Source organism: Ursus arctos, unplaced genomic scaffold (genome assembly GCF_023065955.2).
Source record: "Ursus arctos isolate Adak ecotype North America unplaced genomic scaffold, UrsArc2.0 scaffold_4, whole genome shotgun sequence".
NCBI classification, from domain to species: Eukaryota; Metazoa; Chordata; class Mammalia; order Carnivora; family Ursidae; genus Ursus; species Ursus arctos.
In genome coordinates this window covers 19,598,420-19,624,679 of record NW_026623056.1, presented here as the reverse complement: position 1 = coordinate 19,624,679, position 26,260 = coordinate 19,598,420, and the positions used below count along the sequence as shown (strand labels likewise).

General features: G+C 47.7%; 1 protein-coding gene and 1 long non-coding RNA gene across 8 annotated transcripts in view; one reads left to right on the top strand and one right to left on the bottom strand.

The window, feature by feature from the left end:
* Window positions 1-26,260, bottom strand: part of LOC123000918 (uncharacterized) — a 94,690-nt gene that overhangs the window by 27,394 nt on the left and 41,036 nt on the right. For 4 of the 7 annotated variants that reach the window (XR_008957388.1, XR_008957383.1, XR_008957389.1 and 1 more), the window contains one exon: window positions 5,484-25,450. This is a non-coding gene — a long non-coding RNA (uncharacterized LOC123000918). The remainder of the gene's footprint in view (window positions 1-5,483; window positions 25,451-26,260) is intronic. The other 3 variants (XR_008957385.1, XR_008957386.1, XR_008957384.1) reach the window with 3 other exon arrangements.
* The window catches only part of BCL6 (BCL6 transcription repressor), an 84,057-nt gene continuing 63,868 nt past the window's right edge, over window positions 6,072-26,260 (top strand). The window contains exon 1 of the mRNA XM_044383416.3: window positions 6,072-6,158. The gene's annotated coding sequence lies outside the window, so the exon portion shown is untranslated. The remainder of the gene's footprint in view (window positions 6,159-26,260) is intronic.

Genomic DNA, 26,260 nt, shown 5'->3' with positions numbered 1-26,260 from the left:
AATGAGAGCGAGAGACCTGTCAATCATTAAAGCACAGCAAAGTGCACTCTGTGCTTTACTAGAAGGGCACAGCTGGGGAATGATTGATTCTGGGGATTCACAGAAGACGCCTCATCAGTTAGGGCTCCGGGAGAGGGGCAGCACCACCTGTGATACAGAATCAGAGAGTTAGCACCAGGGCTCAAGGCTCACAAGTGCAGGGACTGGCTGTTGCGTCCCCTTGGTTGCTGGACGTGGAGTCAGCAGGGCAGCCACTAGGGAAGGAGGAAAGCGCACAACGTGGGGAAAGCAGTGACAGACTGCTACCGGCGAGGACAAAGCAGAGCCCGTTCCTGCCTCTCGCTGCCTCAAGGCGATGATGTGAATGAGCTGCAAGGCACACCGACCTTCCCATGATGCTCCGCAGCTTCGTCCACGGTTCGGAGGAGCTGCAAGAGGAGTTCTGGTGTGACCTGGAGACGCTGAGGGCTCAGCTGCTGCCCCATCGCAACAGGTGAGCTGGCAGATCAGGGACAACACGTGTGACAGTGCAGGGCACGGTGCCCCGCACCAACCCACCGAATATTAAAACCTGGTAGCTACACTTCTCTATTCCAAATGCTGTGCAAAATGTCGTTTGTGGCCACTGCTGCTGCGGAGCTAGGCAGGGAGGGGGAGTCCGGGAACCATAGTCCCAGCTTACTCAAATTGACCAGGAGCAAATCCATGGCAGCTCCGCAGAGAAAGCGATGGAATTGGGTCTGAAAGTGGTAGCACTTGCAACGAAGAGAAAGGAGAAGGATGTTCCAGGTCCAGGGACTGGTGTGCAGATCATGAATAGGTCTGGGGTATTTAGGGTGTTCATAGTGGCTGCAGGATACTGTTCTTCTTATGAGGCCACGGAATCAATCAGCCCAATATAACCACAAGCCATGGTAGCTCGAGGAAGTGAGATCTATCTATCCACTGGGCCATAATTTTTCTTGAAACAAAGACTCACTTTTTTGCATCCAGACTAATGTCTTTCCCACCACCAAAGCACTTAGACAGTGGCACCGAAGGGGTCATTGAACCTGGAGCCAGGAGACTGCCTGTTAGTACCCCCCTGCGCCCCACTCTCAGTGGGGGCCTTGGATAACACTTTTACCTTCTGGAAGCTCCTCTCTAAAAGGAGAGATGTGAACTGAAGTCATAGCCCAATCTCGAGAGTTATATCAGAACTTAACATTTTCTAGCAATCCCCAGGAGATGAAAGGGCCACAGGAATTTTCATTCCAGTGAAAGCAAAACAGAAAACGCAGGGCCCCTTGCCATATCATCTGACCTCGATCTCTCAGTCCTGGAGGCAGGCGCTGGACCATGCAGCCTCCCGTGGTTGTTCCTGGGGTGTAGGCCTGGGCTGAGTGAGGTGTTCCAGGCCAAGTTAAGGCTCGGTTGTGTTTGTCTTGGTAGCACTCGCCTTGCACTGTATCAGGAGCATTCGAGCCTATGGACGCTCGATAAGATCGGATGAATGAACTTGTGAGATCTGGTCCTGAATGCTCCATAGGTTTGGCATTGGTGTTTGGGCCACTCTAGGGAGACACTATATAGACTTGTAGGGGAGACTCTGAATCAGAAACAGGGTCCTCAAATCCCCTTGAATCTTGTCCTCTATCCTGGGAGGATTACAGGGTTGAATCATGAGGGAGGATGTCAGGACACTGCCTGTTTGAGGTAACGTGAATTCTAAACTAAGAACAGCCACCCAATCTTTAATTCTATGGATATATTAATAAATATTTCTGACTGGACCATTTCTAGATGTAGTTACACCCTCTCTCCAAAATTATTGGGGAAAGTCAGACTCATGTCTTGCATTTCTTGCCTTACATTTGTCAAAGATGTTCAGATGTTGGAGCCCAGAGAAGCCATAGAATGGTTCTTCGTGAAACACAATAAAATCTTGATAGATTTAATCTCCCTCTCTTATGGACAAGTAATTTTGGTAACAAATAATATGGCTGTGATTTATGTTCACGACTTGGGAATTTGGAAAATGAGGGCTTTGGAATCTTCGAATGTGGGCTTTACTTCTTAATAGTTAGGTGTATGCCAGACAAGTTATTTCATATCTGAGCCTCAGGGCCTTCTGTAAAAGGGGCATGATAATACCGATTGTTTAAAAATCTTAAATAAGATGGCATACATTCAATAGCATTTATTTTCCTTACTATACCTCATAAAACAAACATGATAAAGACATATTCCTAAGTTCTCCTATTGTTATTTGTCTGTTATTAGTCTCTTTGTTATGTTATACACTTGCCCTCGAAAGCAGGTAAGTGAAGAGCTTGAAAAAAAAAAAAGTCATGGAAAAAAAGAAAAATGAACTTCGTATTTTTGCAAATTGCAAAAATTGCAAAAAGACACTGTATTTCTGTTTTGGAGGCAGAGCCCATTCATCCCTGTCGTTTGCGAATGCTGGGGATATGCAATTGTAACCATCAGTTTCTGACTTCACACAGTCATGTTTGCTAGACCCACAGACCATCAGAGCTAAATGTTCTTAGAGGTCGTCCAGCAAAGCCCTTCCATGAATGGGGAAAATGAGACGCAGAAAGGGAAATGAGTTGCCCAAGATCTCTCACGTGGGTAGAGACAGTGTAAGGACTGGAATTTATGTCTTCTGATTCCTCATCCTGTAACAGCATGTTGCCTCAGAGCCTTCGCTGATTTATCATGTAATCTTGGAAAAGTCCCTTGTTTTCTGTGTACCGGTTTTTCCGTGAAGATGGCAGGGATAACTCACAATCCATACCTCATGGAGGTGCCTGTGGATGAGTCAGACCCAGGCTGCAATGAGCGTTCAGCTCTCTGGAGTTGGGCACAGACCATCATTATTCATAAAAGATACCCGAGTGTTAGAGAGGAAGCTGCTTTGTACTAGTCAGATGGAGGGACCCTCCTTCACGGGGCTGGGAGAATCAATGGTCGTAGTCCGTTAAGGTGCTGAGTGATCTCAGATAAGTCGGTTGCCCTCTCTCAGCCCTAGCATACTCATCTGTAAACCGAGGGATATGGTCCAGAGTGTCACTAAGCTTCCCTTATGCTCTAACAGTGTGACGTTCCATCAGTTACTTCAACGTAAGACCCAGTCATAGGCTGACTAACCACACGTCCCAATGACAGGGACCCACACCAACTTAGAATCACTAGCTAGAAAGTCCAAAAAGCTAAGGACAATGAAACTAAAGTAGTAAAGGAATATAGATTTTCTTTTAGGCATCGCTTTTCTGGTCTATAATCATAACTATCTAAGGATAACTAAGTTCTCTTAACCTGGAAAAAGATTTCCAACCAACGTTCCAGAAGTATTCCGGGTTTCCTCACGGTAATCCTCTTTCCACAGACTCGATCTATGGACATGTGTTGACTATTGACAAGCAGTGAGGAAAAGCCAGGGTAAGTGGATCCAGGCCAGGATTAAGATCACGTGTTTGTCTTTATCCAATCTTTCTTCCAGGATGAAAGGCAGTATGGCGGAGAGCTGTGAGCTCTGGCGGGGAGCTGGGGGGCCTGGCACTGGCTGGCTTCTTAGCCTTGGCCTTGCTAACACTTTGAGCCTCCGTTTTCTCCTCTGCAAGAGAGAGGGGTTAGGTCAGATGCTTGTTAAAGGACATGTAAGGGCTAATGTTCTATGACTTGGCTTACTTGGGGTTTCCGAGCAGGGTCCTGGAAGCAGGCATCCTTGGCCAGGTTTTGTCTCACAGCCGGCAGACCCCCAAGTCTTTTCCCTCCAGGGTTCCAGCACAGGGATAACACTTAGTCCATTTGTAACTGAAATCTGTTTCCTCGCAAAGAGTATTTGTGTTCCAATAATTTTTTAAAAACTTACACTAAGTAAAGTCAAAAGCCTTCCTCAACTGGCTGCCATTAAAAATGTATTAACGGTAGGGGGCAGGGGTAGAGGGGAGCTGGAAGAAGAGGACTGGGCTTTCCCTTGAAATCCTGGAAGGCACAAGCAGCCATAACTAATACCCTGGAACTGCTGAGTTGATAATGCCCTTAATGACATCTCTCTGTAACCTCCTTTTAATATGTTCCGCAAGCAGTCTTTCATCTGTGAAGACGGGCACAAGTTGATATATTCATATGGACTTCTTTTAAAAATAAGCCTGATGAGTTCACTCTAAGTTTAGAAGCCTGGGGAATTAATCTGTGCACAAAAGAGTTAACATTTCACTGGCCTGAGGCTTTGCAACAGGCAAGCCCCAGCGGAACTTTTGCGAAGCGAACACACAAACAAAGGTGGGCAAAGTTCTGCAGGCTCCGAAGCTTGTTTTGGAAAAGAACTGCAAAAGTTCAGGTGGTTTTGCTGCATGTTATCTGATGATTCAGGCTGAGGATGGGAGAACGCAGATGCATTCATGGAGCCGACCAAACATGACCTGTGTTCTTGCTTTGCCGTGGTTACCTTTGCTTTTAAGCTTCTGTGTGCTTGGAGGAGAAATCTAGTCCACGTGTTTTGCATCCTTTGCACGTGAACACACGGAGGTGCGGGTTGGTAAGAGAGTGGTACAGACGGGCAGGTGGCTGCTAAAGGGTAGGGAAATCCTCCAAGTAGAAATGCAGCCAACAGTGGAGATCAGTCGCTTCCCCAAGTACAGGCAGAGAATGAGGCATGAAAGTAGGGAGCACAGGAAGGACAAACAAACAAGCGACAGGATAGGACATAGTCTGGGACCTCGTATAGAGAGAGGAGGGCAGTACAGAAACCCCGTTATCGGAAATTAGAAGGCTGGGGCTGGAATGTCTTCCACAGCTCTAGCCTTAGTTTTCTCACCTGTAAAGTGGACATTTGGATCAATAATTCCTATTCCCTGTGGTTGTGTTTATCAAAGTTTATGGGGCTGGGCTTGGCACAAAAGAGGCACTGAATAAATATTTATTGCTTTTTAATGTTTAAGTTCAATGCAAATTCTGTTTCCTTTATGTGTTCCCCAAACTGGTTTACCCTGTCTCCCACCCACAAACCCTAATTGTCACCATGAGAGCAGAAAGAAGCACACTCTCTCGCTGGAAAACAGTACAAATTGGCTCACATATTTTTTTCACACCAGACAGCATGATTTCAAAATGCTCAAAAAAACCAGAGCCAAAGTAAATTCTCTCTCTGCACCTCCTCCCCCACTCACCCCACACGCCCATGAACTTTTAAACCTTGGAAATCAGACAAGAGAGAGAGGGGGAAAAAACGAAAAAGAAAAAGCCCAGCCTTCCATTGCTTCACATCGTATATATATCGAGTTCACTTCACAAACACAAGGTGCACCGTCAGAAGTGCCTTGGGCAAAGTTTGTACTCTGCTTGAATTTGAACTTTTGTTTACCAAGGTAATAAACCGGTCCTCTGGTGCTCCAGGTGTAAAGCTATTATGAAAAGGCATATTTGTATTTTACCCCACCTCAGACGGACGGTATGTGGGACATCCTGCACTGTAAGAGCTGCCGGGATTTACTTACAGAGAGAGGCGCTCAAGCACGGGAGGAGTGCCGGCAGGCTGGGCAAGGCCCAGCCCCTGCGAAGATCTGGCCACCTAGCCTTCTCGTCCTGTTCGTCCACCTGCCCCTTCCTACCCCCGCGCTGGCCCTCTTCGTGTTGGCCGAGAGCCCGGCCTGCAGGCCACCTTCCGGGGGCCTCTGCCATCTCTAGTGAGACAAGATTTGTCTCTTTGGTATCTTGTCCTAAGTTTCCCAACCAACCCATTGCGGACACATTTTGTACAGCCAGAGGACAGCGGTCACATGCAGCAGCTGCAGAAACTTCTGGTCCAATCCTGCAACTCAAAATCTCCCTGGTGTTTCTTCCCCCTCCTTCCCCCTGGCTGTCACACCCTGATGGGTTATCTGTGGCCTGGGATGGCTGGGAGGAAACTTTCACCCAAATTTTTGACTGAGCTAAATGGCCTGGAACCCACTGTAAATCGTCTCCTGAAATCTTGGCACAGGAAGGAGGAAAGAATATATGGAAAAGGGCCGACTCAGAACGCCAGAGCTGTTAGCCTGGGCAAGTGGGAGAGCTGCTGAGGGCTTGCTGCAATGTTGCCTCCAGGCACGTCGGGCCGACCACCCAGAACCTTGCTCTGAGGCACAACCAGCAGCACGGCGGTCCCTGCCAACCCCAGCTGGAGAACACAGGTAACCGTCTTGCTCCTCGGGTCCGCGGCTGGAACTGGGGGCCTCCCTTTTATCCTCTGGGAGCTCATGCCAATTTCTTTGGAACTGCCAGTTCCTGTGTTTCCCCAGCCCCTACTACGTGCAGAAGATTGAGCCAGGGGCTAGCACGTTGCCAGCATTCCATAAATATTTTTGGAACAATGAATTAATTTCAGCTTCCTTGCTTGAAAAAGTAAGATCTGGAGCAAGATAATTAACCGCTGTGAGCTCAGATTCATCTTCTGGAAAGTGGGACTCGTAAGAGTCATTTATTTTTTTAGAGTCAGTGTAAGGACCAAGTGGAGAGCCCTTGGTAAACTCAGAAGAGCCGCACAAATGTCGGGACCTGTGGCGATGTTGAACTACTCCTAGAAGTTGCACTTCTAGATGGGGCTATGCCCCTCTTGGCTTCCTCACGTCGCCTAGAAACTCAGAGCAACACACACCCCTTGAGCATCTACTAAGGTCCAGGTCCAGTGAAAGTCATCGAAAGTATGTAGATGAACGTAATGCCTCCCTTTCCTCCGACAGCTTGGTGGGGCAGGAGGCAGGGTAAGAAAAAGACCCTGCGTCACTGAATGCATAATTATTGCGTGTCTCACATTCAGTTGCTTCCGTAACTATTAAGGGCCACTTGTGGACCAGGCATGGAGAATTCTTTGTCGTTGGGCACTGTTTTAGTTCGGGTAGGCTAATGTAATGATTCCACACCAAACACATTAATTTCTTGTTCTCCAGCAGAGGCTACGGCAAACAGTGCAAGGTCCCAAGGTGAGGCTTTCTGGCATGTGGAGAACAGAGCAAAGGCCAGTGTGGTGGGGGTGTTGTGAAGAAGGGGAGAACTTTGGAGAACGCAGACAGAGAAGTTAGGGATGGGCCAGATCACGTAAGATCTCAGACGCCAGGGAAAGAATTTGGATTTTAAACAATAAACTGTGTTTCAAGGTTCATGGGGACCGATGCGGAAAGGGGATGTCTTGGGCTAATATATTCATCTGCAAATGCAGTCACCTACTGACTGTTCTCTCCCAGCTCTGCTCTGTGCTGCGGGAGGGCTGACCCTTGCATAGCCCAAGCTCCCCGGGCAGCTAGCTTCTGTCTGGGAACAGCCAGTGGAGGCCTTGGCAGGAGATTCGAAGTCAGGAGAAAGGGGGATACAGGGTATCTCTCTCCCCCTTTCTGCCTCAGAAGCATCTACACCAGGTGTCTGTCCGCCCATGACCCCAGCTCCTGCTGGATTGGCCCACCGTGGTCCAGCTTCCGCTGGGTGGCCCTGACCTCCGCACTCCGGTAATATGGCCTCCTCTCTGTGTCCCTCCGGCCCAGCCTAGTAGCAACCCCCTGCTGTTGCTGATAGATAGACTGACTTTTCAACTTCTTCGATCACCTCTATAGCCGGTGACCTGCATTCGGTTCCCTGTGTTTAGACTCAGGGCTTGTCTCCCTGGTGGGACCCCCATGATTGATACGCCGTACAAACCACATGCTGTGGGAATGTTCCCTTGGCATCCGGCACCAGGCCTGGCACATGGCAAGTCCACAGTGACTGTCTCGGTTTCCTACTGCTGTGTACTAACACAGATATTATCATTCTAGAGGTCAGAAGTCTGAAGCGGCCTCACGGAGCTAATATCAAGGAAGCTCTAGGGAAGCATCCATTTTCTTGCCTTTTTCAGACTTCCCGGCCCATGTTCCTTGGTTCATAGCCCTGTCCTACATCTTCATAACCAGCAATGGCAGGTTGAGTCTTTCTCTTGATGCCACCACTCTGGTCCTGATGCTTCGGCCTCCCTCTTGCCAGTTGGGGACCTTGGTGATTCCATTGTGGCTGCATGGATCGTCCTGGAGAGTCTCTATGTTTTAAGTCTGCCAGCTTCATTCCATCTGCAACTGTAATCTCCCCCCTTGCTGTGTAATATAACACATTCACAGGTCCTGGGTATTAGTATGTGGCTATCTTGGGGGAGCCATTACTCGGCCTGCTGCAGTGACTGAGCCAAGACAGAGCATGGGGAGGCCGATTATGGAGGCTTGCTCAAGGGGATAGTACCCTGCTGCCTTATACTGCACACGGTGAGGACTCAATGCCCATGCACTGAATTAAACACGGAGACTGCAGCGCCCCAGGGAGAATATTTGCGTCCTCTGGTTCGGAGGGTCTCTCCAGAGATGCCAGAACCACAGCTCCCTGTTGGAAACCCCTCAGTGTGCTCTTGCCTGCCATGCTTGGGATGCGACGCTGGGACACAGCTCTTGCTCGTCTCTCACCCAGGATGGCACGTAGGTTTCTTGTTTTCCCAGAGAAAGGTTCATTTCAGAGAGGGGAGTGGGTGAAGGCAAACTGTTGGCTGCGGCACGTGAGGCCCATCAGTTCCAATTCGGGGACAACTGGAGTTGATGCAGGCGTTCCATCCAAATGTAATCAAACGCCTCCTGTTGCCAGACGACGTGTTATTCAGTGGGGGGTTGGCGGGGGGTGTTGTGAATCCGAGATGCCTTCTGTAACTTTCTCAGATGGGTACTGGGAGGAGAGGAAGGAGAGCAGATAGAAATTCACTTCACTGGTAAATAAACTTCCAAACTGTAGCCTGATTCCTGAAAAACTCTGGAAACTGCCTGCGGCGAAGAAGATCCACAATGAGATGGTGGGTGGTGCTTGCTCAGAGTAGGACGACTTGTGACAATGAAAGCCCGTGGGGCAGCACAGCGCACCAGATCGCAAGGAAAATCCTGGGAACAGCTCCTCCACTCCCTTGTATGTGGAGTGGGGAGGTGAGTTTGGAGAGGACGAAGTTTGGGTAAGCATAGAATGGTTCTCTCTATTTTGAGCTAGATTTTGTGAAAACGACTTTCTTTAAACTGCTTCATTGGAACTAGAATTCCCCCACCCACTCTTCCCACACCTCGCAGCCTAGTCCCCTGGGGCAGAACAAAGTCCTTGCCAGGTTGGGTCTGGGGAGGAGGAGAGGCCTGCCTTGAGGGATGTGGCCTCTGCTCTTCGTATCTTTCTTAGCTACGACAAGCCAGGCACACACAGACTCTGATGTCAAGTCTACATTCTTGTAAACCACTAGAGGCCACGGGGACCATCTCAGGAAATCTTTGGGACAGGAACCTGTTAAAGGATTGTATCTTGGTTGAGTACCTCCAACCACCTTTGTCAACGAAGAATGCTCTTTTTAAAGAGTTGCACTACCTAATTCTGGTGATGTACTGACGGAAGTAGTAAAATGTTGTCTTTTATCAGCACTGGGACGCTCCAGGAGGGACCATGTTTGGTTCCTGAGAACCTTGAATGATTAGGGCTGCTCACTCACTCAGAAAACTGCCCAGAGGTAGGCACAGGACTCCTCTGGAAGGAGGTATGAGGGATCTGGGGGAGAGCTGAGCGGTGGAAGGCAGGAGTGGGAGAGAGACTTCACTCCTTGCTCCTTTGTGCCTTTCGAGCTTTGTACCTTCTGCATGTGTTATTTATTCAAAAATAAGTAAAACATGTGAGATACACGGGATCGGACTGAGCTCAACTGCATAAGATCAGTCAAGTAGGACAAGGGAACAGTAACGAAATGTGAGAGTACTTAACTCCCCAGGATGAGATGGTCTCTCTTATCTGTACCTTTGGACCTTTTCTGTATCTTCCTCAATGAACAATAACAATAGAGCTTTTCAATGATTTAAAAAGTTACATTTTGGGGGGCGCCTGGGTGGCTCAGTCAGTCGACCCTCTGCCTTGAGCTCAGGTCCTGATCCCAGGGTCCTGGGATGGAGTCTCACGTCGGGCTCCCTGCTCAGCGGGGAGTCCGCTTCTCCCTCTCCCTCTCCCTCTACGTGCCCGTGCTCTCCCTCCCTCTCTCTCCCTCAAATAAATACATACAATCTTAAAAAAAAAAAAAAAAAAGACAATTTTTAACCAGCAGGGAGAACAGCATTCCCACATGCCCAGGCTGCAGTAATCTATAGATCGTGCTAGAGCTGATAAGATAGGCCCCGCCCACAGGCCTTTTCCATTCCTCGTTTCTTTCCAGTGTGCCAGCCAGTGGGCCACGTTTCTAGGTTTGATTCGTGGATCTCTAGTTGTTCACTCAGTCATAGTGAAACACGGTGCACACACTACCCTCCGTGGCGGCCGGGTTTCGGTTCAGGTAACCTGGGTGTCACCGTGCTCCGCTCTGCCGTCACTCAGCACGGTGACTGCGGGCCGCCGGCTCTCCTCCGCGGCGTGCCCCCCACACGCTTGAGCACTTGCGGCCTGTGGCCCTGGGGTGCGGCGGGGGCGGAGTCGACTCGGAGCTGTTCCACCCCCTGAGACACTCCGTCGGGAACAGGGACGGGGGAGCATATGTGGAGGTAGCTTTGATTGGAAACAGAACAGGGAGGGGGGGCGTGGCTCTGCAAGGTCCCACGCTGTGTTAGACGGTGCGACGAGGGAAGCCACCACGCGTGCTTCAGGGAGGAAACCTGCCTTTGTCGCCTGGGTCTGTCTCTGGTCTTCGCCACAGTCTGCAGTGGTGCGTGGGTCATGTCGTTCTCTCGGTGCTTTTTCTTGCCTGCTGTGGCCCGTTGAGCGCCGCAGCTCCGGAGAGATCCGAACCAAGGGCTGTGGAGCTGGGGGGCAGCCGAGGTTCATTCCGCTCTGGAGGCAGAGTTTGTAGACCAGCTAGCCTTGGAGCCCACTCGAGGGACCGGTGGCATTTAGGGAGCAGAGACAGAAGGGAGAGTAACTTCACAGAAAGAGTAGGGCCAAGGGGTGTGGGGGTGATGTGTTGGGGTGCACTTCTCCGAACTTCAGATTCCACATCTGCAAAGGGATGGCGACTACATCACCGACCTCAGAGGTCCAGGCAGCATGTGGAAGGTCCGGCTAGCATTTGCACAGTCCCCCCTGGGTGCCCGCAGACACGCAGCTAGCCGGGAGCAGAGCCAGGACACACACTCTGGGCTCAGGAGTGAACTCTCCAAGCCACTATGGTGTACTACCCTCAAAGGACGAAGAAGCAGTCCACAAACCAAAGCATTTACCAGTGTGAGTTAAATTATTCCTTCTCACTGGTACCTGTCCCTTGGATCCTAGAGGTTTCTGATCTGAGATTCTAGGTTGTTTTTGAGCTTATTAAGAATCCTGGACAGTCATCAGCCTGTCGACCTGGTACTTCGTCTGCTTGTGGGGATGTTACTCTAGGTGTGAACTTCCCCACAACTGCAGAGTACCTTTCAAACCCTGTCCCCGGAGGGATCTGGCTTGGTGTGACACGCTGGGAGGGATGCCCACTCTAGCCTGACTAGGAGGGACCAGAGCTCCCTGACGCCCGCTCTGCGGAACCAGCCACCATTCAAAAGCCCCCTCATGGTTCTGAAGTTCTCCGTTGCTGCAGACGTGAGTCACCTGGGCATCTTCCAGGTTGACAGCCTGGTTGGAGAAGGAGCTAGCATAGGCTCAGTTACTTCTGGGTGTGTGAACAGCCAGATGGCACATTCTCACCTCGGCCTGATAGCATAATGCCTTTTTTGAGGAGGTCTTGCATTTTCACTGGAAAAAATGCTAACTCATGGCCCAGTAGATATTCAGCCTTAAAGCTGGTACTGTACTCCAGTATTCCTTGAGAATGTCCTCCCTTATTTATTTTCCTCACTGCTGTGGTGGGGACCTGCAATGTCACTCTCGCTGCTCTTGACGGAAAAATTATCCAGGAATAAAGTTCTTTTTCTGTGTTTTCTCAGGAAAAAAAAAATCTTTAGAGTGTTTTACATATTTGTCTTGTGCTGTTTTAGCCCACAGTGCTTTCACATACATTACTTTTAGTCCTCCTAACAACCTTTCGGGGGGGGGAGGTGGGGAGGATAGCAGGAAGATTCATGGAGGAGAGGTGTCACTTCCTTTGAATCCATTAGGACTCTGAGGCTCAGAGAGGTTAAGCAGTAGAATGAAGGTCACACAGCCAGCGAGTGATAATGCAGGGACACAGATGCCAGCTTGCTGCTTCCAGACTGCGTGCACTTCCAATTTTCCTGAATTCCCAGGGACGCCCCAACCCCAGGTCCTTAGGAGTGGAGGGAGCCATGGTGCCTGGTTTCCACACACTCCCAAGTCCATCATCAGCTACATTATTCTAAGGAGTCTGTCAGTTTGGGTTGGGAATGTGGCTCCGGGGCTATGGTTCCCAACAGAGGATGTTTTTGCCTCCAGGGAACAGTTGGCAATGTCTGTAGACACTTTGGATTGCTGCAGCTAGGGAGACGGAAGTGGATGCTACTGGCATCAGTGGGAAGAGATCAAAGGCGAAGCAAAACATCTCCCGATGCACAGGACACCCTCTATAGCAAAGAAGCATTTAGCCCAAAATGTTAACTGTGCCACGGCTGGGAACCCTTGGGTTAAAGTAAAGGGGAAAACCTTCCCATTCCCAGATTCCCATGCACATGGAGAGCTTTTCAGAAATATTTCCTTTTTAAAAACAACTCTAGATGTTTTGCATGCATTTTTTTTCTCTCCTACCATAAGGAAGATCTGCCCAGTATGTCAGCACTGCAAGAGGAAACTGAGGCCCAGAGGAGGGAGGGGACCGCTCAGGACCGCCCAGCTAATATATGGTGGAGAAGAAACAGGCTCGTTCGGCCCCAAGTTGAACCCATTTTCTACTTGATCATGCTACATTCCCTGCTCACTAGCTCTGCTTTAAGCCATTTTCTGACTCACTGATTCAACAAATGTTGCGATCTGAATATGCTCACCGACCCAGGCCTGCTTACAGCTTATTCTAACACAGAACAGTACAGTGTGAGAAGAACCTCATAGATTCTGCCTCAGTTCCCTCTGTGTCTTCAGACCCAGGGCCCTTGCACAGCTGCTGGGTGGAGGGGCTTTTCCTCTCTCGGTAGGAGACAGAAGGTCAAAGCTGGAAATGAAACTGACATGCCACCCAAGCACTCAGGTTTCCCTGCAGGAGGCACATTACTGAAAATACGTAAGTTTCTTGGAACTGAAATTTTTTTTTCATATTTGATTTTTCATAGCTCGTTCTGTTGGTTTTATGTTTGTTTTTCACTCAGGCAGTCAGTGAAACTGGGTCGGTCAGTGAAATTTCTAGCGCCTGGAGGTTTCACTTTCAGGGTCTGAAAGTTTAGGTTTGGGCTTTTAAAGCCTTCACAAAGGCAGGGAGGGGGTGTAGCATTCTAGCCAAGAGTGAATTTAAAATTATATGAACACGGAGAATGCTTGGATAGTACTTATCGAGTAGGTTAGTTTCTACAAAATATTGATTCAACATGTGTTCTGTATTAGACTTAGAGGTATAGCCCCAAGCTAGACCAGGACATGTCCTTCCCTCAGTTACTTACAGTCTGGCTGGTGAAGTAAGTCAGTAAATCACTCCCATCTTTTCCCCCCAAACATTCTTCATTCACTTTATCAGGGGCATAGCTCAAATTTTATTCTCAAATTTTAATATGCTTACCTTTTTTTCTTTGTCAAATTTCTACTCGGTCTTCAAGGGCGACATCAGATGCCAACTCATTAAAAAAAAAAAAAAGAAACCCTCTTAGAAGATGAACATAGGGGAAGGGAAGGAAAAATAAGGTGAAAACAGGGAGGGAGACAAACCATAAGAGACTCTTAACTCTAGGAAACAAACTGAGGGTTGCTGGATGGGAGGGGGTGGAGGGATGGGGTAACTGGGGGATGGGCATTAAGAAGGGCACAGGATGGAATGAGCACTGGGTGTTAGATGCAAATTATGAATCACTGACCTCTACCTCTGAAACTAATACTACACTATATGTTAATTAAGTTGGATTTAAATAAAGAGAGAGAGAGAGAGAGAGAGAGAGAGAGATCTCCCCCTGGGGAATCAGGATCTGCTTGTTAAGTATATTTTCAACCTCTCCTTTAAATGGCTATAAAACCATCAGCGTTCATCGTGCCTGCTTGTAGAGAAGCAGTGTAGGCTGCTTGTTATGAAGTACCTGTGCTCACATCTAAATTGTGTCATATACTTGCTGGAGCCTTGGGCAGGTTACTTAGCCTCTGTCTGAGCCCAATTTCCTAGTCTGCTGTGCGGATGAAATGTCATAAAGCCTGTGCGGTACGTGGCATATGGTAACTGCTCGGCACAGAGTGAGCCTGTGTTGGGCTCTAGGATCCGTGCTACAAAGCATCCCAACAACCAAGTGACATAGGCGCTTCTTCCCAGGAGCTCATAATAGAGGAAATATACAGAAAGGTTCACAAAAACCTCTGCAGATGACAGACTACCCATGTGTTAGAACATTTGCCATAAGGAATATTTGAAAGCAGGTAAAAATTAATTCTGAGTGGGTAGATCTGATTCTCTGCAAGTTCTTGAAAAAAGTAGAATTTTGACTAGACCTTAAAAGAGGATAGGACCCTCCAGGCAAATCCCTGCAGGTGGGGGAGAAAGGGGAGGGGGGGACAAAGTGTATTGGGTATTCGCAGAAGAGGGAAAGAACAGAATGGCTTACCCAAAGGCAGTGAATGTGCAAGTACTGGGTATGGTCAAACTGCTGTGTACCTAAGAGAGGTTATGTCAGGGTGGGAGGAAGCGGGTTTGGGACTGGGATAGGACGGAATATGGGCTGATTAGCACAGTTAATTGGAAAGATAGATCCAAACACGTAAGGGCCTTAAGCGGCCAATATAAAGGTTTAGACTCCCCCCTGAGGGCAAAAAGGAGCCACCCAAGGTTTATGACTTAGAAGGAGCGCTTGAGTTGATTAAGATCCCTGCCATCAAGGAGCTCACAGTCTGGTTGAGGAGAGAAAGTGGAGAATGAATGGTGAAAGGATGTGCTGAGTGAGATGCTAGAAGACACGCATAAGAGTGCTGTGAGATGCATAGAAGAGGGGAAAACTGAGGAGGAAGCTCTTACCCAGGGAAAGGAAGAAACCCAACCCTCTGAGCCCTTCTCCATCATGGCAGCCCAGCATCACATTGTCCTTATCCTTTGATCTTGTCTGCTTTCCTCTCTGGATTGTGAGCTCCTTAAGGGTCCGGGCACAGCGTCTACATTCAACAAGCCTTCAAAAGATGTTGATTAAAATGAAAGACTAGGGATAACTCTAGGCATGGCATGTAGAGTGGATCAGGAAGGAAGATTATTGAGGCTGGGAGTTCACTTCGGAAGTTTTGTAGCAGCTCAAGTGAGAGCTGGGGAGACTGGAAGGAGAGCAGTGGAGTAGGCATGGAAAGAATGGGATGGACCAGAGAAACACAGAGAAAGAATAAACGCTGCAGACTAGTTGAAGGTGAAGCGGGTGAGAGAGTAAGAGGGTCGGAATTTACACAAGATGTTGAATCTGGTGCTTGGAAGGAGGAGGATGCCATCAATCCACCAACTCAAGGAGAAGCCTCGAATTGCATGGACATAGGACAAGTAGAAATTCAATAAATATTTGTGGAAAGGATGGATGGATGGATGGATGGATGGATGGATGGATGGATGGGTCTTCAACCCGAATTAGGGAATTATGGACTCATTTATTGCCAGGGGTTGAAGGGGAGCTTACATAGCATCAAACCTCTCATTCTATATATAAGTGAAATGAGGTAAGATGGGGGGAAGTGACTGCTTTTGATCACATAGCTACTAGGTGATAAATTTAGGGCATGAAATTAAATCTCTGGACGCCTAGGCTAGTGTTCTTTCCAGTATGTTATATGGTTATTTTCTTCAATTCTTAAAAAGAATTTCAGAGGAAATGGTATGCATGAATATCATATACCACTTGTAATTTTTTTTAAACTAAAAGCTACATTGGAATTTCATTTCCGTTTCGCTGATTAAAATAGGAATTCTGAAAGTCATGCATATTGATTGAAGAGTCCTCAGCGTTGGGGCCAAATTCTCCCAGTGGCTGTTACCTTCTACAATCCCATTTCCCCAGACATTCCTTTCTGGCCCACCCAGGGGCACAGCTTGCCGCTGAAGCGTGTGGGGCACGGCCTGGTGAGCATGACGCAGAGGGCAGCACCGTTCTCAGGGCAGTCCTGACAGTGTGGTCAATGCTCTGCAAAGGTGAACTGGCCTTTTAGCTAAATAGCCACATGGTGATTTCATCAATCAACACAAAGCACACATGACTCTAAAGCAAAGGGACGGGTTTCCTTAAATCGCACCAAACACCAGTTCCGTTACTTTTCCCCACTTTGTATGTATCCAGGGCCTCCTCCGTGCCTTCCTCAGCACACTAGTTGTCATGGTGGAAAACACGATAAAAGAAGGTTGAGATATGATTCCTCCATTAAAGAGGCTGCGTCCTCATTGAGAGGAGGAGACTCACATGATAATTTACGGTGTAATGACTGTCTCTCTCTCCTTGGTAATTTTCAGGCATTAAAACACTAATAGAGTGAGAGAGTCTCAAACTCAGAAGTTTATGGCTTCAAATTCCCTCTGGGTATTTGAGGGAGACTACAGCATCCTAGCCCATGGTCATCACTCTCTGATGGCAGAGAACATACCTCTTGTCCTCCAGGGACAGTATTATGGTGGACGAGGAATCAACTAATTACACTGAACGGGAAGAGGTAAGGGCGGTGCTAGGAGCACAGAAGAAGGGGCATTTCACTCAGTCTGGAAGGAGCTGCTGGAGCCTCCCGACCTCTCTTCTCTCTCCTTTCCAGTTCATCTTCCACACAGAACCAGCTATGGAAGCTTCTGGTAGGTCCCTACCATGGCAGCGTGCTTTCATAAGAGCAACAACCACTATTTAGTGAGGACTTACACTGTGCCGGCCACTATCCTTAGTACTTTACATGCATTATCTCGCATAGTGACCGCAGATCTGAAAGCTTGATGCCAGCGTGGCCAATACCTACGTGGGTATGATTAGACAGCTGCCAGTTCCCTCTGCGGCATCTCTTCATCCATCAAGTGATGAGGCAGTTCCTGGGCAGGAGGCTGAGCGTGGAGGAAGCACTTTCCACTGTCCATTGGAGTATCAACCAGTACAGCCTTTTTCAAAGGAGCGACGGAATTCCTAGTAAGATGGAAAGTGTGCGTATTCTTTGATTTAGCAAACTAGCCTCTAGGAATCCATCCTATAAAGATATTAGCAAGAGTACATAAGGCTTCATATGCAAGGTTGTTTGCAGAGGCCTCACATGTAAAGGCAAAGGGGGTGAATCATCATCATAAATGTCTATTAACAAAAAAACAGTTGAAAACTTATGATATATCTAGTCTACGGACTAGACTGCATTAGAGGCATGGAGTAGGACATTTTTTCACAATAGAGTTTTAAATAAAAAACAGATCAATATGTGAGGCGTAATTCCTTTTCTATAAATACATACATATATATATGTAGACACAGATACACACATACACATACATGTGGAGAAGGAGATACATTTGACTTAACTTAGGAAAATATCTTGACTGATAAATGTTAACAGACTAAACGAGGAAACTTTCACTCCATTGTGTAATATTTAAAAAACTGCGTAAGGGGAATTTTAACTTTTTATTACTTTTTGAACTTTTCAAACACAAGCGAACACCTGCCTTCCGAGGCAGGAGGATAGGAGGCTCTGGTCTTCCCTGATACCCATGGGTACCTCGGGGAGGCCCAGCAGAGACAGCTGACGAGGCCAGGGGCTGTCTGGAGGGATGGATGAGGACTTGAGATGGGAGCAAAGGCCCCTAAGAGAGAAAAGCCACCAAGGAGACAGAGGCTGGCCACCACACGAGGTAAAGCAGTCAGTCTCTTAAGAGGAACAACATCTGAGTGCAAAACAATTTGAGCTGTTATCATGTCCCTTCCTCCGTGTCCAACCTCAGGCACTGTTCAATAAAGTCTGCTTCACACATACAAAATTAAAAATAAAAATACAATGAGAAGAATGATCTGTATCATCTCCAAGCTCCCTTTTGACTAAAATGTTGAGTGTCTCTGTGCCTTTATATTTGTCCTGATCTGGACCCACCACCACCCCAGCCTTATTTGTTGCCAGGCCTGCCGGTCTGCTACCATTCAGCTTCCAGATGAGCACCTTTCCACTTTGACCCGAGCTGCCCATGCTGTAGGATCCCTCAGTTTTCTCTGCCTGCCCGGTGGGTCCTACTCAATCTTTAAGGCTGTGCTCAAATGTGCCCTTCCTGGAAAACTTGCTTGTCCTTGAAATGGAATCAGTCATGCCCCTCACCCTCAAGATCTATGGGAATATTCTGTTCCAGAAGCTTCTGCCCCACCCACAAATATGCCCCAGGATCATTCCATCAGCTGGATGTACCAGGCTCTGCTGACCCCCAGAGGGTCCTCAAAGTCTATTCAGATTCCCAATGGCCAGTTTCCCCAGGCCAAGGGGAATGGTCTAACTGGGTGCAGGATTGGGCCTGGCAGATTGGTGGTGGCCAGGCCAGTGGAGGGTCTTTCAGCACAGGAAGAGGGTCTTTCTCAGAGCAAAGAGCTGATTCTTCCCTGCAGCTGATGGCCCTTTAACGGCTTAGCGGTCATGTGAGAGTCGTTGGCCTGGCCTGAGCTGGCCAGGCACCGAGAACTGGCAGTGCCAGGCCTGGCATAGGAGAGCCCCACCCAGGTTAATTGATCTGTTCTCTCCTCCGACAGGCCTTGGGCAGGAGTCAGCACATTTTCCTCTGTGTACAGATCTTCCCTGTGCCAGACTCACAAAGGAAAGTCTCCTGAGCTAAGCAGGTCAGGCTGCCGTTAAGTTGTCCATGTCCTGTGCGTGCACCCACACTCCTTCATTGTTTCTCCACTTGTCTTTCCTGTCCTCCAATTTTTCTCTCATTCCCCATCTAGTTCTGATGCGCTCTCTGGATGTCTGCGCCTTTCTCTTTTTCTCATTTTTCCTTCCTTCCTTCCTCTCTTCCTTCCTTCCTCCCTTACTCCATCCCTCCCTCACTCCTTTCCTCCCTCCTTCCCTTCTTTCCATGTTGGTTTGTTCTCTCTTCATTCCTCCACCCTCAGTCCAGACACTTTCTCTCTCTCCTGTCCACAAGGACTTCCTCTCCCTCCCCATACTATGCCAACTCTTCTTTCACCAACATTTGAGAAGGTTCCCCTTTGCTCTCCTGCCTGCCCTGTTGGACAGAAGTCAGATAATTTTTTGTATCATCTCCCCCTCCTTCTCTTCCTCCAAGCTCTGAGCAAAGAGGCCATACAGTCTCCCACTCTACCCAAAATTGTATTAGGTACCATGCCTGTGATGGACCCATGCCAGGATCCCCTCCCAGTGGCCAGGTTGACCAACGCTGATGCACAGAAAACAGACTCAGGCCCCTGGCCAAAGCCAGTGGGGGGTTGGCTCTGGTATGCTCTCATGCTGAGACTGGCAACCCAAAGTTTAGGAGTTGGCTTCTTGCTCTTTCCCCCCATCTCATAAGCCGGGACAGAATTCCTCTGTGTACTCTGATCACACTTGAGCGGTCATGGATGAGCCCTGAGTTTACAGCCATAGAGACATAAGGGAGGGGATCTGATGCCTCTAAGACAGATCTTCCCATTCTCTGACTGTGCTTGATTCCTTTTAAAGGATAAAATGGAGGCTACTACTAAGCTTATCATCACTCCGGGGGGCTTCTAGGGCACAGTCTGGATACAGATGAAGGGCCTCTTTCTTCCATTAATTTATTCAATAAACAACTGAGCAGAATTTCTGGGCTAGGAAATAGGGATACAAAGATGTTTCCAGTTCTCAAATAGCTACAGCTTAACAGAGGAGATGGACCTGTACACAAGGAACTTAGAAAAGCTTGATGTAATTGCTGAAGAAAGTGTGGATGAGGTGTTAGAATAGACACTGACTGGTAGATGGAAAGATACACAAGAAGGAGATATCGGGGCTCTTAAATTTAGCAAAAAAAAAAAAAATTGTATGTGCAAGGTTGGCCAGGGTGACTGATATTAATCCAAGGGGAAAGAAGAAACTTGGGGAAAAGGAAGTATGAAAAAATGAGGGAAGCCTTAACAAAAACTAATGATCCAAGATTTAATCCACTTCCTGCCTCCCAGCCACCACAAAACTCTACTGATATTTTTATTTGAAGTGGACATATGTTCGTCAGTCCCTCAACCCCAATTCCTGATCAGACATTGCAAAGTTAGAGGAAGAAAGACATGGTGGAAAGAAGATTTAGAACCAAGAGGTTGAACTATAGCTGTCTTTACCATAACACTCTGAGCAAATGCTTTCTCCTTTAGTGCTTAATTATTCCAAAGTCCCACCAACTTTAAATGTGATGGTTATTTCTCAGACTGATGGCAGTCAGGTGGGTTCTGCTATGCCCCTGCCAAGTGGAAATCTGCGTTCTCCAGGTCAGTCTTGTGTTCCTAAAGCCACAGTCTTTCAGGGAACAAAGAATGGGGATGATTTTCACACATTTTATATGAGGAATACAAAAATACTTGAGTCCTATACCCCACCCCCCCAACCTTCCATTCACCACATCTTTCTAAGCGCATGGATGAAAAGAGGCAGATGAAAGACTTGAATTATGTCTTTAAAAGGGAAAAAACAGCCACCACAAAACTATATGGAATAAGCAAGAAGATAACCCAGTTCAGCCCCTAATGTTAAGGATGAGGAAAATTTGGCCGAGAAGAGCAATTGGCTCGGCCAGGCTTCCATAGCCGGTTAGTGACTTAGCTAGTTCACCTCAGGGTCCTGTTGAGCCAGCTGCGGTGTTCTTGATTTCACCAAATATCCCCACATCTCCGCCTCAGTGCCTCAACTACTCCATGGCTATTTTCCCTCCCCATCCTCACAACCGGGATCCACAGTGAGACTCCATCTTGGACTGAGGCCTGCCATGTTACAGAGAGCACTGCAAGGGCATCTCTGGAATATGCACTGGTTAGTCCATGGGAGCCACTACCCTTCTTCAGGATGGGACACTGGGGCTCTCTCCCACAGGCAGGCATTCCATTAGCAAAGGCCAACTCTGCTTTGTGCAAGTGGGCTTCTGGGGGCAGATCTGCTGACAATCTCGAGACACAGCAAATCCTCTTCTCATCCACCCAGAGGACAGGGTGAGGCGCAATGAAGAGGTAGGAGAGAGGAGATGAAGCCCTACCTGTTTTTCTGTCAGCAGGCACACATCTCTCGGTTCCAACCAGGAAAACATGCATAGAATCACCGCTCTCTCTCCTCACTTCCAGAAAAGAACACTGATCCTTTAGCCATTGAAATAACATGACTGAGATCAGAAAGGGCGAGTGGAAGTCATCATTGTGGACATTTATATAAATAATAATTTTCCAGTGGGAACTTGAACTCTTCTTTTCTCTTCTATTTTTAAATGCTAATTGCTTCTGATTTTGTTTACATAGGCGGAGCTAATAAGAACGTTTGCTTCTTAACCATTGAACTTAGTGTATCTGTTTTTGGACACTTGTGATTTATTTTTGCACCCATGCTCCAAATTGGTGCTAATTACTTTAAAGGATCAGGGTTTCTATTCCAAGAGAGATGACGACAGAATGTCAATTTGCAGTCTCTGAGCATAATGTCCCAATTATCAATGCATTCCAGACCAGAATGGACTTGGCACCTTCTTGAAGGGGTTTGGCTGCACTTTTATCAGCCAGTCCCTGGACATAGCTTCATTAAAACTTGCTTTCTAGTAACTTGCGGGTATGCCTATACTTTCCTCTGTCTTGAAGGCCCTTTAGTGCCCTATCAGTATCCAAATACCTACCGTTCCACGTCCAGATTACACACTTCTCCCTCCAAGCCTTCTTTGATCTCTGGCTGAAAATAAATTTTACTCCCTATGAAAGTCCCAGAGCACTTTGCTGATCCCTTCCTCAAGAAACTTAGCACTTCCTACACTGAATCAGAATTACTTATTCACCTACTTATTTCCTATTTCCTCTCTGCACTATAAGCGCCTTAGTGACTGTAGCTTATCTGAGTTATCTTTGTCCCCACTGCATGCTGAAGTTTCTGCTAGCGCCCCGTGCATTTAGATGTTCTATGCATAGATTTAATTGAATTTTTCCTTATATTCTACCTGCTCCAGAAAAGTCTTAAAGTAGGTTTAAATACACACGGATAAAATGACTAAGTCTGTAATGAATTAGATGAAGTATATCTGGATATTCCAACATTTAACTATCATATCTAGGAAAAAAAACAACAACAACAACAACACCGTGTTGTAAACAATGGTTGGGGGGTAGTGGGTGACAAAGGTCTCAAAAAATGACCACGACCGCCAAAGGAACCAAAACTTCTGGCACGGTATTTGCTCAACACAAGAGTTTTGCTAAGCAAAACAGATGAAAAACTACCCCACTGAGGGTTCCGTGACTACACAGAGTGAATATGGAGCATATTGTGACCAAGGAGATATGGCCGCAGGAGAAAGAGTAAACAGGTCTGTCCTAATTTGCTCACTTACCATTTACTTATTCATTCAACACACTTTCATAGGGAAGCCTTTATGTTGAGCACCACGTTTGCACTGTGGATACAAAGCTGAATAAGAACATCGTAGTTTAGCTCTTTAGACCGGGGTTCAATAAACTCTGCCCAATGGGCCAAAGCTGGCTCACCATCTGCTTTTGTGAAGAGTCATGGAACACAGCAGTGTCTCTTCATTTATGTATTATCTGTGGCTGCTTTCCCTCCACCACTTGAGTAGCTGAGTAGTTGGGACAGAGACTGTATATCCCGCGAAGCCAAATATATTTGTTGTTTGTCATCTGTCCCTCTACAGAAAGTTTGTTGATCTAGTTTATACCCTAGGTTAAAAGTTATTAAAATACACTGGAGACAGTGTCACGTGGGGTGAGGACAGGGTTCCACAGGAGACCCACACAGCCTTGGAAAATCAAGGAAAGCCTCTTGGACTAGGACCGTAGGGACAGAAGCCACATGTCCCTTGCCTACTGTTGTATTTATAAGTACCTGTGCTGTGCCTGGCGCACACTAGGTTGCTGAGGAAATATTTCCTGAACGCATGAAAGCGTAAAGTCACTTCAAAGGTGAGAGTGGAAGAGGGATTGGAGCAATCTAGGACATGTGTAGAGGGCTGGGAAGAGAACAGAGCAGCACATGCAATGGCCCTGAGGCAAGAGAGCGCCAAGTGCCATGGGAGAGCAGATGTGGTACGGCTAGTGGGAGTGCGGACTGTCGGAGTGGGGTTTGGAAATAAGGAGGAGGTAAGGCTGGAAGGTAAGAAGAAGCCAGACCAGGCAGGGCTGTTTAAGCCTCATTATGGAGTTAGGACTTTATCCTGAAGGCCATGGAGGGCCACTGATAAGTTTGGGGCAGGGCAGGTACAAGTTCCAAGTGTTGCCTCAGAAAGCCCACTCTGGAGGGCAGGTCCAGGGCACAGCTGGTTAAGTAAGATTTGTGGCAAAAACCCAGGGGCCTGCACGACGGTGGTGACATGGATGATAGCGATCAGTGGAGTGGTGCTGACAGGACTGGGTGGTTGAATGTGAGGGGATGAGGAGTCAGAGAGAGGGAGGAGTTAAAGATGATGACACGGTTTCTATCGTGAGAAGCGGGGTAGAAGGCAGGGCCCTTCACTGAGATGGGGAACCCATGAAGAGTAACAGATTACAAAGAAGGGAAAATAGTGGCTCGATTTGGGGCATGAGGGTTTGAGGAGCATGCAAGGTATCCACAAGGAAGTTAAATCCGTGGGTCTGAAGCTCGCGTGGGCGATCCAGTCTGATGATCTGAAATTGGGAGTCATTAGAATCTAGACAGCAGTTAAAGCCATTAGAGCAGATAACATTTGCCTGGGAGACTATGTGGAGTGAGAAATGAAAGGGTCAAAGAAAAAAAGCTTTTAAAACCTGAGGAATGCCAACATGAATAGAGGAACAGAGCCCAAGCAGTCCTTCACAGGGACTGAGGAAGAACATTTAGGACGACAGGAAGAAAATCAGAGAAGTTTGGTGTCGCAGAACCAAGGACATGATCTAGCGAGGACCAGAGCTTCAAATAACTAAGAAATGTCGACTGCAATGAAAATGGGAGCTTAGACAGAGCCTGGACAGTTTTGCTGTTGCCTTTGGTGACATGATGGCAGCTGGGGTAGATTGGGGAGAGCTGGAGCAAGGGATGGTAAGCCATCCGTGAACGGGAAATGAAGAGGCCAAGCGGCGCAGCCCCAGTGGGGAAGAACTGGGGCGGGTGGGACAGCTGCGGAGAGGGGTGGAGGGAGCTTGCTTTTCTTTCCCTGCCTTGTTTGGAGTTCGGAGAGGTTCGATCATGCTTACACATTAACTGGGAGCAAACAATAGTCTCCTTTTAATCAATCACTGGGAAAACTTGGCTTCTGCAGAGGGCTCCTCATGTTTCGTCCTATTAGAAAAAGCAAATTCGGTAACCCAGGGTGTTCTCTTTTTATACTTCGTTTCCAGGAAGCTTGGAATCGAGTTCAGTTCCCCTCGATGTCTGGTAGTATTCTGTACCACTTCCTTCACTTGCTTTCTGTTCTGTTTTATATCTCAATACCTTGTTTTTAAAGAATAATTGTCATGAGCAGTTTACAAGCTCACAAGCGCAGCATCGGTCCCCCACTCCCCTCCTGTTTTCCTGAGTGCCCACTGTGGCCGTGCCCTCTGCTCACCACAGCAGACCCAATGTGAGGGGAGCAAGACAGTCGCCGCTTCTACAATCCAGTGGAGAAGACAGACATGAACCAAGTGATTGTGCTCATAATTACAACTGTGGCAAGTGCAGGAAAGGAGAGCACTGGAAGCCCTAAGAACCTGAGGGATCAGGAGAAGTGTGCTTGAGGCTGGAGGATGAACTTGGAGATGGGCAGGGTAACCTCCATTCCGAATGGATTCTCCTCTTTGGAGACATTGTCAGGGATCGTGCGGCTCCTGCCTGGACACTTGCAGTGGTGGAAGCCAGGGCTGCATTTTCGCACAGCGCCAACAGTCAGGGCAGAGTTTGACTCATGCAACCCCCGCCCAGACGTCTATGCTTGAGTCCACGCCGGTAAGCTGAACTTCCGTCTCGCACGGTGCTCCACGACTGGAGACGGCAGTGATGAGCCCCACCTACACACACTTACAGGTAGATCTGTTCTCTCACAGTTAAAAACAGGTTTTCCAATTTTCCTTTTCCTGTTTCTGGATGATGTCATGTTTATAGAGACTTCTAATGGTTTCCAAATATCCATATGTAGCTTCTATAGAAATACAACTCCTTATTCCCGTATACAGAATTGTTAGCTGGAAACACGGCTGTCAAAAAAAAAAAGACTACATGTTCTAGCTTCTCTTGCAGCTAGGTCCAGTGGATTACTGGTAAATTTTAATCAGCTCTTCTGGAAGAAAAAAAGAAAAGCCCTGATTATTATCTGTAGTGTTAATTCTCCCGTAGCCAGTTTTAAGCAACTCAACGTGACTCACGGAACACGGAGCTGAGGAAATGTACACGCCAGGCCCTCACGTGCCATAGGAGTGGGCTCTAGGACAGCATTTGCTAAGTGGGACCATACGATGAATTTCTCAATGGGATATGAGTTGAAGCAATGTGTACCACTGCCTAGTTGTGCCTTCAGTGGAAGTCAGGGAACTCTACTTCCCCCTCTTCTTTTTCCAGTGGTCTGGGATACAAACAAGGTAGATAATCCAGTTTATACCCCATAGAGAAGGGCAACATACTAGAGATAACAGAGCAACAAGATCAGAGGAGGCTGGCTTCCAAATATTTTAGTGCTACCTGGCTAGACCCAGTTTCTTTGTGGGTGATTTTTTTATGTAAACAAGTACGAAATTCCTAGCTTGTTTCAGCCATTATCATTTGGGGTCTCTGTTGGAAACAGCTGAACGTGTATCTGAACTGACAGAGTCATCCATCACAGAATGGCAACCAGACCGCTGCTCTAACATCATCCAAAAACCTGCTATTCACAAGACACAGGATGAGCAGGTGAAACAGACATTGCCCCTGCTCCAGGGCGCCTGGCCCCGGGACGAGAGACGGCATGGACTCAAGTTGCTGCGAAGCAAGGGGCAGGTCACGGGTGCTCGAAGGCAGTACGGAGAGGCAACCGCACGGAATTGCTGTTTTTCTGAATGAGACAATATTTGAACTCAGCCATGAAAGGTCGTTAGAATTTTGACAAGTAGAA